General features: G+C 43.2%; 1 protein-coding gene across 2 annotated transcripts in view; it reads right to left on the reverse strand.

Annotated features, from left to right (window-relative positions):
* The window catches only part of BCL9 (BCL9 transcription coactivator), an 823614-nt gene that overhangs the window by 507932 nt on the left and 302688 nt on the right, over nt 1-12994 (reverse strand). Inside the window, exon 2 of one of the 2 annotated variants that reach the window (XM_086935499.1) lies at nt 9913-9989. The gene's annotated coding sequence lies outside the window, so the exon portion shown is untranslated. Of the gene's footprint in view, nt 1-9893; nt 9990-12994 lie in introns of both variants that reach the window. The other variant, XM_086935500.1, reaches the window with a different exon arrangement.

A 12994-nucleotide genomic window follows, 5' to 3' on the forward strand; every position in this document is an offset into this window, starting at 1 on the left:
CCAAGGCTTGTTGCCCCAATCCTGGGCCCAGCGACGCCGACAGCATCATCCTTCGTGGGACAGCTCGCACCTCCATCCTGGTCGCCGACAACGCCTCCTGGTCCGTGAGACTGCAGAGCCTAGCGTCGCCCACTCACCTAGTCGAGGTGACGGCCAACCGGTGCCCTCCGGGTACCCTCTGACTACTGGCTAGTAGTACGAACTTGGTCCCCTCTGCTTTCAGGTATCAACGATCTCTGATCCAGGCTTGGATCTCTACGAACTATTCAGCACTGGTCGCCGGCCAGCAACTCCTTTTTCTTCCGGCTCCTGGCTCGTCAGCGAAGACCCCGACGCCTGTAAGACTTGTGCAGCCGCAGCCCTCGTGGCTAGGTAACTCGGCATTTCGGTGCCCGCATAGCCTCTTTACTCTAGGGTCCTGAGTCCCTCGCTTCCGACTTGCCTTATCGGGTCCGCCCGAGACCTCTAAACTTTCCGTGTCCTCGGGCACTTGTTTTAATTGTGCACTTGAAGTATTTTCCTAAGAGATTTGGTTTGTGCTTAGTACCCTGTCCTCATAAAGAGTACAGGGCTGTTGTGAATCTTAATAAATATCCTGTTTATTTTCATAACACTTGTGTGGTGTCCTTTCACTTGGTGTTCAAGGGGTACATGTGTGGTAAACAGCTGGCTTAACACGCCCTCTCGAGTCTTTAGCCTTAGACTGCTCGTATCCACGCTACTAGGATAGCTGGTCTATAGGTTGACTTACAACCAATCACCATAAGGGTCGTTTGGAACGATACATAGCGGTCGCTAGAATAGCGAACGCTGCATATCGGGCCAACTTCTCACAGTCATCATTTGTACATGTTAAATTAGAATGGGGCTAGTGATGAACTTTCAGTAATCGTGCTGAGGGGCATAATGAACTGGCCTTTCATATTTTAGCATTCACTGAGCAGTCCGACATAAGAGTCGATATTTTCCAACTAGAAACCTCATCCTTTCTGGCCAAAGTAAAAGACTACTCAGTGAAAGGGTTGTCAGAATTACTCAAAATAATGATAGAAACGATATGTGAAATAAACTGTCTGTGATGCATTCTGCCTCTCCTGTTTCCGCGCCAGGATACTCACAAGTAACAGAGCGCGCTATAAAATGGTTTATACATACATACATACATACATACATACATACATACATACATTATACATTCTTAAGAAAGTCAATGAGATGAAGAGACTTTTCCTTATCTGCTTCAAATTCCAGATAAATATGTTCGGAATTTAATTCTGCAAATCAGTTCTGTAAAGAAACCATTTTTGAGAATCCTGAGAAGGAGAATCGGTGTGAACAAGGAGTGTTGCATATGTGAATTGAAAGTCAAACCCAGAATAACACATATCTTTTTTAACTGTTTTTGGACGAGCAGAAAAAATTATTAGCCCAGGATTTTAGGAAATATCAAGCCTTTACCGGAAGCATACCACTAGTCACTTTATTTAGAATTAAATATTTTGATATTAGAATTGCCATTTCAAGATATATTCCAGTAAATTCAAAACAGATAGTTTTTAGTCTAGCGCTAGGTTAAAAATGAATAGTCGGATTTTAATACCCGAGTTGATGGTGATATGTGTTGAATATTGCATGAGTTTCTCAGATTAGGACCATGTTCCGTAAATACTGAAATGTTATTTTACTGCAAGTGGCTCTGGAGTAAGTTGTTTTAAAATACTGTACATAATTTGTGTTTTTTAATGTATTATATTATAATCTATTGAAAATAAATATCATTGCAACCACATATTAAATTGGGGTGTCATACAAGTGGCAAGAAGATGTAAGAAGAGGTTTATTAAAATGATCTACTCCAAATTCTTAAGCTCCTAAAACCACACAAGGACTTCAATGTATCTAAATGGTAGAGGTAGTGGAAGTGAAATCCCTCAATCTCAGACTGGTTACATCCAAGAGTTGGACCCTTATCCCATAGTTGACCCCTGAACAGCCCACAATTTGATGCAAAGGCAATAGGGGTGCAAGGAGTGAACACTGTAGGAAGTGAACAGATTTGTCACAGAGTTTACTCTCTTTCTGCTGCCTTCCTCGCCCTGAGGAAAAGGGTAGAATGGCACTGCCAGGAATCCAAAGGCTAGCCAAGAGTAGAGCTGTTACCCAGAGATACCACCATTTGACATTCATCAAACCACTTTGTAATGACCAATTGACGGTAAAAAGCAACTTGGAAAAATAGTTGTAGTTTTAAAAGCATGTTTTCTACTAAATTATTTCTTGTCAGTAAAAAATGTTTTACCTGGAAAAATATTGAAGGCGTCTTGAAAGGGTGTCACATGGTCAGACCGAGGCCATATTAAAAATGTGTAAGGACACAAGTGCATCTTTTTCAAACTTCGCATACGTTTCCATGCAGACCTTATGGTAAATGATATTAAAGACAATCAGCAAGTACTTGAAGAGAGTATTAAAGATATATGAGATGATTTTTTTAGTAACATCATCTGATGCCAGTTAACATAAACCTTGCTTGCCCTTACACAAGGTTAAGAAGTAATTAGAAATATAACTTCCCAATCTTTCTGGCATGGTGGGGGTGAGAAGATGGGTGAGGGAATAACATGTTTCTTGCCCTTCATAACCAGCATAAGTCAAACAACCATAAATGTATTTGAAGGTTTGATGAACTAGAATCTATTTAGAATTGCCGATGAAGGTAGTGCACTACAGCAAAGGTGAATGAGCCCTTTTAAAAGTAGTGGGGTGATCAGGCGCACACTCCAGAATACCTTTAGGCGCAACCCCAAAGCTCTCAATCATGGTCCATTATAAACATTATTTAAAACGGGTCACAATTAAGAGCTCTGGAGTTGAGGCTGAAAGCAGCATGAGTTTCTCACACTGCCGGGCAGAGTGTGAAAAAAAATTAAACTTTCCAGTAAATTCTTTTTTTAAACTTACTTGTGAATCCAGTCCTTTCCGGTCCCCCAGTTTGGCAGCAATCGGTCTCTGAGCCAGCTCCCCTACCCAATCCAGACGCAGCTCTCATGCTGTTAACCAGCATTAGAACAGTGCCAGGATTGGCTGGAGGGGCCTGGCTCAGTGCTCCTACAGGCATTAGAGGCGTGTGCCTGTTCTCCACCCAGCTATCTAAGACAGCTCAGGTGGAGAGGTTTAAAGGTACAGGCCGTGAATCAGATACACTAACCAAGTTCATTCTGGTCAAAGATTTCACCTTCTAACTTTAGCCTTTTAACTCTCAATCAAAACAAACATCGTACTATGCTATGCCATGTATAGTTGCAAAAACTTTTTTTTTAAAGTTGTTTTTGAGGGGGAAGGAGCAACGCTCGGGACCAAGATGGCCGTGTGAGCGCTCGGCTCCTGAGACCCCATCCACCTCCTGCAATATCCTGGAACATATCCTGAGCCCTAAGCCTGTCATCCAATGGCGGAACTGGAGCGACGTTCTCCGCAGCGTTTCGGGGCCGGCTCCTCTGGCAAGGCCTGACTGCTGCGTGGGTCCCTGGGGGCGAGGAGATGCGACTATAGACCCTCGGCCGGAAGACAATGACCAGATAGACCTGCCTGGGTGAGGAGCCCCCTTAAATTACCTGTGGGACACCGAGGGGCACACGGCTGGAATTGAAGGTGACGTAACCGAGGTGCACAGCGGCAGAAGCACCCGGCTGTTAAAGAAGAGTGCGGTGAGATGCGCGTCGAGGGGGCTGAATAAGGAGGCATGCCCAGCGCACCTGTTAGAGGTGGGGGAGACGGAAGGAACCAAGACCCTCGCTGACAGAGGCCAATGCTGGGGTGAGCCTACATAGGCCATATTGGCTGGGGGCAGTGCACCTGAACTTTTATGCACCACTCCCAAGATTCAGGCGCAGGAGGCGTCAGGCACCATCTTGGATTGGGACTGTTTTTGTGCTGTATGCAGACGACGTGGCCCGGTGGAGATCACATCCCGCCGCCCCCCAACCCCCCCCCCCCCCAAACCCCCCCCCCCCACGTAACGGACTGCTGCACATTGCTGGAAAGGTCTACAGCCACTGTGAATATAAGAGTTTGTTGGGGTGAGGCGGCCACCGCCTGATGGGGGACCCTGCATGGGTACATATGTCCCTGGGGGAAGGCTCATTACCCTGGCCCCCTGACTGAGATGCGGAGAAGTGTGAGGGCCGGAAATTGGACCGAGACACCGCCACGAACAGCAGGTGCGTTGCGACTGCCGCGATGGCGACAAAGCCGGACACGGACAAGACTCTGCCTAGGTCCTCGAAAGGATCAAAACACGTTCAATCTAATAAGCTGGACCGCTCTACGATGCCAAAAGGGTCCCCAGTTGAATCTAGGAAGGCCCTCTCCTCAGGGGGAGACTCATGTGACACCTCCGTGGAACCCACATTAACTGATGTCATGGCGGCGATAAATGGGGTCCAATCTTCGCTTGGGGAAAAAATGGAATCCCTAGATAATAAACTGGACACGGTCACGATAGAGGTCAACCTGATACGCGCAGATCTTTCGAAGACTAGCGAGAAAGTTAAGTCGCTTGACATTAAGACTGCCAGCTTGATCGATGATATGGCGATATTGCAACAGGAGGTACGGGACATTAAGACTTCTCGAGATGCCACAGACCGCAAGCTCGATGAATACGAAGGGAGAGCCAGGCGCAATTACATATGCATCCTAGGGGTGCCCGAAAGGTCAGAGGGTCCGATTTGTTTGTAGAAGACATTGTCCTTATCTCCTCAAACCGAAGGGTCTCAGTACATTTTTTACAATAGAGAGGGCCCACAGAGTGCCGGGGGGGGGGGAGACCTAGGCCTGGGGCGCCCCCTCGCCTGATGATTGCCAGAGTGCTTAGATTCCGTGACAGAGATGCGAACCTACAGGCGGCGCTGGCAGAGGCTCCACTGCGATTTGAAAACGCTACGCTCTCTCTCTTCTCAGACTTCACCCAGGCAGTGCAGAGTCAGAGGCAATGTTTTCTCCCAGTTAAGAAACTCAGGGAAAAAGGCATGCGATATGCTATGATGTTTCCGGCCCGGAAGTGGCATCAGACTGGATAGACAGCAGACCCTCGATCGGGACAGAAGAGCAAGGACTCAGAGGAGTAGAGGAACGATTGGAACAGTAATGTTGGAGGCTGCGGGAACCCTTGCATAGTTTGAGAAAGTCGGGTGATCGGACGATTCTGCAGCTCGTTACCACGACTGTGAACTGCTTCAGGGCTCAAGACAGTGCTGTTGCGGGTGGGGGGAGGGGCGGGACAATGGTTGCTTCCTCGTTAATACCTTTAGTTAGTTGAGTAGGCGGGGTATTGGGCGACAGGAACACTGCGAGTTGGGGATGGGCATTAGCCATATGCAGGGGTGCAGGGAGGGGGGTGGATGAAGAGGTCTGTTTTGGTGATACTATTGTTTGCCGTATCATTTGCTTTGCGGATTTCTTAAATTTTCTTTTTCTTTGCATCAGGTGACACAAATGTGATTGTATTGTATCCATACTGGTTTAATGTCGAAGATGAGTCAGGGGCCGGGGATAAAAGTGCTAAGCTGGAATGTGAACGGCCTGGGAGACAGGATTAAGAGAGGGATGGTCGGCCAGTTGATTAGAAGACACTCCCCGGACGAAGTCTTATTACAGGCTTTCCATCTCATAGGTAATCGTTGCCTGGCCCTTCACAAAGGGGGCTATAACTTGGTCGCACATGCTGGGTTCACTACAGGGTCTAGGGGGGGTTGGGATTCTGGTTAAAAACTCTTTTCCCCTGGACATTCAAGCCACTGATCTGACCGGAGAGGCCGCTACATTGGTGTATCAGGGCAGTGGGAAGGGAAGACAGTTACTTTCTTGTCCATATATGTCCCGCCCGGCCTTCAATCTGACACTTTTTGGGACCTGGACGCTATCTTCCTGACTTTACCTTTGGGTCTCCTGGTGATGGGAGGAAACTTCAATGCGGTGGTTGACGGGGAACTAGACAGACACCCGGCTAGAGCGTTGAGACCGGCGCAGATGTGGCTTCCCGACTTCCTAGACATGACAGGACTGATGGATGGTTGGAGGGTGCGTAACCCCACAGCGCTACAATATACACACGTGTCCGCTGCGCATCACAGCCTGTCCAGAAGTGACTACATTCTGATACCAGCGGCCCAGGCTGCCGCAGGCCGGGAGGCGCAACACCTAGGGAGGGGGATCTCCGACCACTCTCCCACATGGCTTCAGCTTGAGATTGGCCAATCTGCAGTGGGTAGGGTGGCTCCTATTAATGCATGGCACCTGAAAGACCAAGACACCAAGAGAGAGATCATTAAAGTAACGGAGAGATACTTCCAAGAAAACAGGGGCTCGGTGGAGTCACCGCAAACCCTGTGGGAACCTTATATGACAGTTGTTCGGGGGAGGTACTGTCCTTGATAGCGGGGAAGAAATAGAAGCGCCTAGTAGACATGGAAAGGGCGGGGCGGAGGCGGAAGTGATAAAGTTAGACGAGGAGGTAGTTAGGGCAGCAACCCCGGAGAGTATGCACCTCCTAAAATTGCGACAAGATGATTATAGAAGCCTTGCAAGAGACAGGGCCATTGCTCAGGACACTGATACTCAGAGCAGGATATACGAACATGGGGACAAGGCCGGTAAATTGATAGCGTGGCTTGAGAGGGGAGATCAAGCATCGAGGCTGGTGCCAGAATTACAGGGAACGGATTCTATGGTGATCACCGACCCACAGACAGTTGCGGATGAGTTCTTTGAATATTATAGCGGGGTGTATTCCTCGGTTGGCGGATACACAGAGGAAGACAATAGTGCAATGATTAGAGATCATGTTTGCCAATCAAATGCAAAGGAAACTAGAAGACTGCTCTTCAAATGTTTTCATATGCATCCATCCAATCAAGTGTTTTTTGGTTTTTATTTATGTTTGAAAACATTTTGCGAATTCAGAGCACTTGTACACCATTTTTAATTTTCCAAATCTACATAAGGGTTGTATGTTGATTGTCAGATATACACACACTTAACACATGCACCGTGGGCATTCTCATTTTGAAATTTCTCAATAGTTTCTGACCAAAATTCACCCAACCTGGAAAGGGCACTATAGAAATATTCCCTGCAACAATGGCAATTCCCATGCAACAAATTTCTTTTTACCCCCTAAACTACCCTGAACCTTTCCATTTTCACCATTCCGTGCCACATATTACAAATTCAGAGTGTAGTGCACTTCCAATTTTGAAATGTTGGTACTCATTGGCTCCAGGACGTACTAGTTATTAGCGAAACAAAAAATAACTTTTTGAATGTACTGCTCCGTCATCCATAACTAAATGTGTCAATATGTATTTCATAATCCTTTTCCTTGAATAATGTTAATTTCAGATTTGTTTTTATTTTGGCTGGTTACAGTTGGTATTTTATAAGGAATGCCTTGTTGTATTGTTTTGGGGTGTTCATCTTCGCGTTGTGTCTATCTCAGACCTACCAGGTTATGCCTGTGTCTCAGTGAAAACAATGTTTTTAGTATTACGCTTTTATTCCAACAATCAAGTGCACTAGCTCTAAAGTGATACATCCACAAACCCTAGAATGTAAAGTAGTAGTGTGTTAAATGCTGTTATCACTAACTACACTAACCACCCTCATACTACACTCAGTGTGTGTGTGTGTGTGCGCTCACAAACATATGCTACTACTCTAGTACCACTTAGTGTACTAGGGTATGGTATGTGTATTATCAAAAACAATGTAAATAATGAATTGCAACACAGTGTTCTGAAATGGCTGCAAGGTGACTTGTCAGCTATATAAAGGTTACATGAAATAAAAAGAATTTCAAAGTACAGTCATGTCAGCGGATACACTGTGGAACCGTAGTCATCAAATTTAGGGATGAAATGAGGAGTTTCCTTGGCCAATATTCATAACAAGATTAGTCACAATTTATAGACACTTGGCCATGGCCTTCATCATCCACAAATCAATAAACAAGCACTGGCAAAGAAAATAAGTCTTGACTTTATCTCATGAATGTATGATGTTACAACACAAACATTTACAGTGCATGCCTTTACAATGCAGTTTTTACATCGCAACATCCTTTACAATGCATTCTTTCACATTGCATGCCATTACATTGCATTTTCAGATACCACCTTTACAACGCATTCCATTACATCGCATTATACCTTTACAACGCATACCATTACATCGCATTTAAGGTAAGTGTTGGATAGTATAGGGGTAATAATTACCATTCTAACTCCAGTGAGTGCAACAGTAGGGTAAGTGTTAGATAGTGGTGGGGTAAAAATTACTATTCTAACTCCAGTGAGTGCAACAGTAGGGTAAATGTAGGATAGTGTAAGGGTACTATGCGTTGTAATGGTATGCATTGTAATGACTTGCGATGTAATGCCTGCGTTGTAGTGACGTGCGCTGTAATGACATGCATTGTAGTGACATGCAATGTAATTGCTGCATTGTAATGACATGCTATGTAAAGGATGTTGCAATGTAATGACTGCTATGTAAAGGTGGTGCGATGTAATGACTGTGTTGTAAAGGTTGTTTCCCTTATTTCATGAATGCTTATCTGTTGGCTTTGCCAGTGTTTATTTGTAAAGCATTGCTGAAAAGGACAAAACATACTGAAGGAAAAGTAAACACATATCTTAAGGTATCTCAGAATTGAAGACATAATTCAATATAATCAATCTTTATAAATAGGATGGTTTAGTTTTCAAATTTAACACAGTAAACAATTAAAAAAGAAACTGATGCATGTAATCTGTCTTAAAGGTTACACTTCGGATGTGTTGCAGGTACTCAAAATAAATTAGCAGCTGTCAGAATTTAAGGGAAAAATGCTTGCCATTTACCTTACATAGAACTAGGAACTGGAACAAATGCTCTAGTCATTTGGTGCTCTGCATGTGCTTGAAAAGCCGATTTAAGGACATAGAGAAGATATATTTCATAAAGTACACCTACTGCCTCAAAGGTAGGCTGAGTCTGTAGCGCAGCCTGCCACTCCTTATGCTGCCTTTTTGTGCTAAGGCTAGGCTTTCATGAAACGTGGAAAGATGGAGTTAAAAGAAAACCAAGATAAAGTTTGCTCTTTAGTCAAACTGGGAAAATATACCTCTTGTTGTGCTTTTACAGATGAGCTGGGAGGGGTGGGAAAAAAACATGGAGAGCACAGGGAGGGAGAAGTAGTTCATGGGGAGAGAACAAAAAAAAGACAATATCCCTGATGTGATTCTTGGAAGTATACAAGTTATCCAATGAAAAGGAAGATAAAATGCTGTGCTCCATGTAAGGGACAAACAAGAAGAAGGAGAAAAATCACCGAAGGAGAACAAAGAAATGAGATTGAAAAGCTATAAGTCTTAATATTGTACACAATAGGTCCTTGACTACAGACAATGAAACATGATAACAATTACCGATTCACTATGCTCAAGACACATCTTCAAAAGTAATGGCCACCAGGCCTCAGCACTTTTTGTGACCATCATATGAAATGATCCGAATTCACAATTTTTTAACTTCTCTGGAAACCGTGGACTAATGCTCAATCCGGAGGGCCTTTTACACACACAAGAATAGTGTAATGGGGCACTGCTTTTCATGTGCAAGTCCCACGCACAGTGATTCTGGGCTTGCCCAAAAAAACGGAATATGTGTAATTATAAAATACATTAATGCCCTTGTGTACTAATACACAATTTTTGTATGAGAATTAGTGATGCAATCTGCTAAATGGGTTTTGGGCGGGGCAACCTAGACCTAAAACCAAGTAAACTTGCTTTTTGAAAAATGCTATTTGAAAACGCGTAAAAATGACAGTTTAAAAAGTTGAAATGTCTTACTTTAATCTGTAGCACTTACTTGTGGCTAGTGTGTTGCAGTAGACTAGTAATCCACATAAATGCCACTTGACAGTGATGTACTCCCGTGGGGTAGATCTGCAAAAACAAATATAGTTTATTATTTAAATATTCAAGCACATGTAATACCCATTAGCAATAAACATGAATGTGAAAATTACATAGATTTTTAGAATGGTCGATCCTCTGCACCATAACCCTACACTATCTAATAAATTCTATTAGTAAGTTTTGATTCTAACTATCAGAATTCTTAACAGACAACATTTCACCATATCTAAGGTCATTAAGAATATGCAGCACAATTCGCAAAAGGTGAGCTGTGAAGTCCGAAATCTGTCCCCATCAAACACTCCTGGAAATCTGTGACAACCATTGACGTCCAATGAAGTATTTTTGCAAGACACTTTTGTGTTCGATTATGCAGCACTAAATATCTATTATCGCTTTAGGAAAGATGAGATACTAGAGAGTACAAGATTGGATGGTGATTTAGCAATTTTACACTGGCATGATACTAAACTTTAGTTATCAGACGATTAGTTTAACTGACCAAGAAACTCTGAGTGTAACTGATCAGGTACAAGTACAAAGTAAGTAAGAAAATTAAGTATTTCAGGTGAGCATTCAGGATTTAAAGATGATATTAACAATGCCAAATCAAGCTCTATGATAGGGTTCAAATGTGGGGAAAAATATTGGTTTCCTGCTTTTTGCTAAATGCTGTAAATTAGCACTTTCGATGATGTACTGTGTTTCTTATTGTATTTATGTTTTAATGTGTAACACTACAAAATATATATGTATTTATTTAGTTGCACTACTTTTTTGATATTACTAGATTATGTATGTTTAAATGTGCAACAAGATGCATAGGGTGGTAAGTATAGCTGTTTAGGTGTGACTACAGTGAGTTCTATTATAGGGACGGAAAAGTAATTTTCTTGTGGGGGTGTAAACTGCCTTGAAGAAGCTGTCTTAAATTCCGCAAAACCCGTTTAGATGGATCCACAGTTGCTAAAATTGTGAAAATAACTCTCCCACTCCACTGATGTGGTATCATTATTGGAATCACATTTATAACACAAAGTTAGACCAATAAGACGGTAGGGTAAACCACCTGGGACGGTTAGAGTATTAGCTGAGGCAATGACTCAGGAACTTACAGTCTGTGTTTTATATTCTAAATTTAACCCTCAATAAAGCTACATGTTGCATAGCTTCAATGTATTAAACTGCATTTAGCAACAATAGCTCCTAAGTGTCAGTAGTACGTTTAGCACTGCCTGGTCTGACAGTCAAACATAGTATTTGTCATTTAAATGAAATAGATACCCACAACTTCACTCACACTCCACCTCTTTCAAAACGGAGGCACCAGTAGAAACAGGATTGTGCATGCACTTAACCATGAGACTCCTATAGTATGTAAAAGCCAGAAACAATATAATAAATCATTGACATGTATGCACACATGAATTTCAGCCACATTGTTGTGATAACACAACAGCTCACTGCCTGCAGTTGTTACACTACAGTTGATATACAAGGATGACAAATGATTTGTGAAAATGTAGGAAATCATGACTCTCTTTAAAGACATCTAGAAAAAGTGCATCACTTTACAAATGAATGGAACCCAAAAACACCACTTTTGATTTGTTTGCTTCAGCATTAATATGTCGTCTTGGACTTTTTCATTCCCAACTGGTTGGGAATTGCCTTAAAAAGTCCATGATAACTTGGCCAATCAGTTAAAAAGATACATTTTTAAGTTCCAATCCCTATTCCTATTCCATTTCCGGCTGGGTCAGACCCTCCTGTAGACAGTCAAATTGACCTATTGGAATTTAACTGGTGCACCCTTCTCTATCAAAACAAAAATGGAAAAAGATACACTTCATATGAATTTGCACACTGAACAGGAACACTTATATCACACAATTGCTTCTAACAGGGGAAGCCATGTCTTCTCCTTCAAGACAATCCCTTCTCCAGAAAGAAGGTTCTCTCATAGATAAGGCCATTTCTGTGAAGTCAATCATGCATATATGGAGGACTTCAGGACAAATCTGCAAGCGTTGTGTTCAGTAATAACTGCACCCTTTGAAAAATAAGAGAAGGCCCTGCTCCTAACTGTACAAAATTGGCTTGTTATTTAGGGTGGGTGACTGCCCACCTCAAGGAATAGCACAACCATTGTCACAGTATACCCGCAAAGCCACTAAATAACCTGAGCACAACCCCTTCATGGCTATGGCACAGAGCAGACGGGCTCATTAGGGCAATGCATAAAGTATTTATGCAGTAGCAAAACAGTAATAAAGTCAAAAATAATAAGAGTCATATTTAATAAGCAAAATGACAAAAATGTAACAAGGGGAACCGGAGATAAGAATTTTAACAGTTTTAGTAGAAATGGTTAAAAAAAAGAATAAAGCGTCAATGATAGTCAATGGTTGCTGTAGACTGGGACCTATACGTAATTTAAGGCTGACCACAGTGTAGCCGGACTCAGATACACCAAGTAGGTATGTCCTTGCCAAAGATTTTACCTTCTCGCTTAGTGCCAGATGTAGGAAGCGTAATTCCGTTTCGCCCGTTACCAACCAGAATTAGGCTACTGAGATGTAGGTGTCCAAATTGCTAATTCGGTAATTTACCGATTCGGTATTTTAAGGAATCGGTAAATTACTGATTCCTTAAAATACTGAATCGGTAAATTACCGAATTAGCAATGTAGTGAGCACTCAAATGAGGGAGTCAGGCTGAGGCCAACAGCAAGGTGAACTCTAGGTCCAGTTACCATTGGTCAGTTGGGTGTTTTCAGGAAAAGGCCCTCTGCAGCTTGTTGTCTCCCTGTAGCCACACAGGAAGTCAGCCAACAGGCCCTTTGAGTCTATGTCTTTGTCCTGGTTACAAGAAGAAGTAGATCCAGCCAAGCAGGGCTCCTCTCAGGGCACATACAGAAGGTCCAGTCCTTTTCTGATCTTTTGCAGGTCAAGAAAGTGTTCTGAAGTTGGAGGTGCCACATCGATGCCTCTAGCCAGCTAGTGAGGGGAGGTGACTCCTGGTCGCCCCCT

The sequence above is a fragment of the Lissotriton vulgaris genome, chromosome 8, assembly GCF_964263255.1.
Source record: "Lissotriton vulgaris chromosome 8, aLisVul1.2, whole genome shotgun sequence".
NCBI classification, from domain to species: Eukaryota; Metazoa; Chordata; class Amphibia; order Caudata; family Salamandridae; genus Lissotriton; species Lissotriton vulgaris.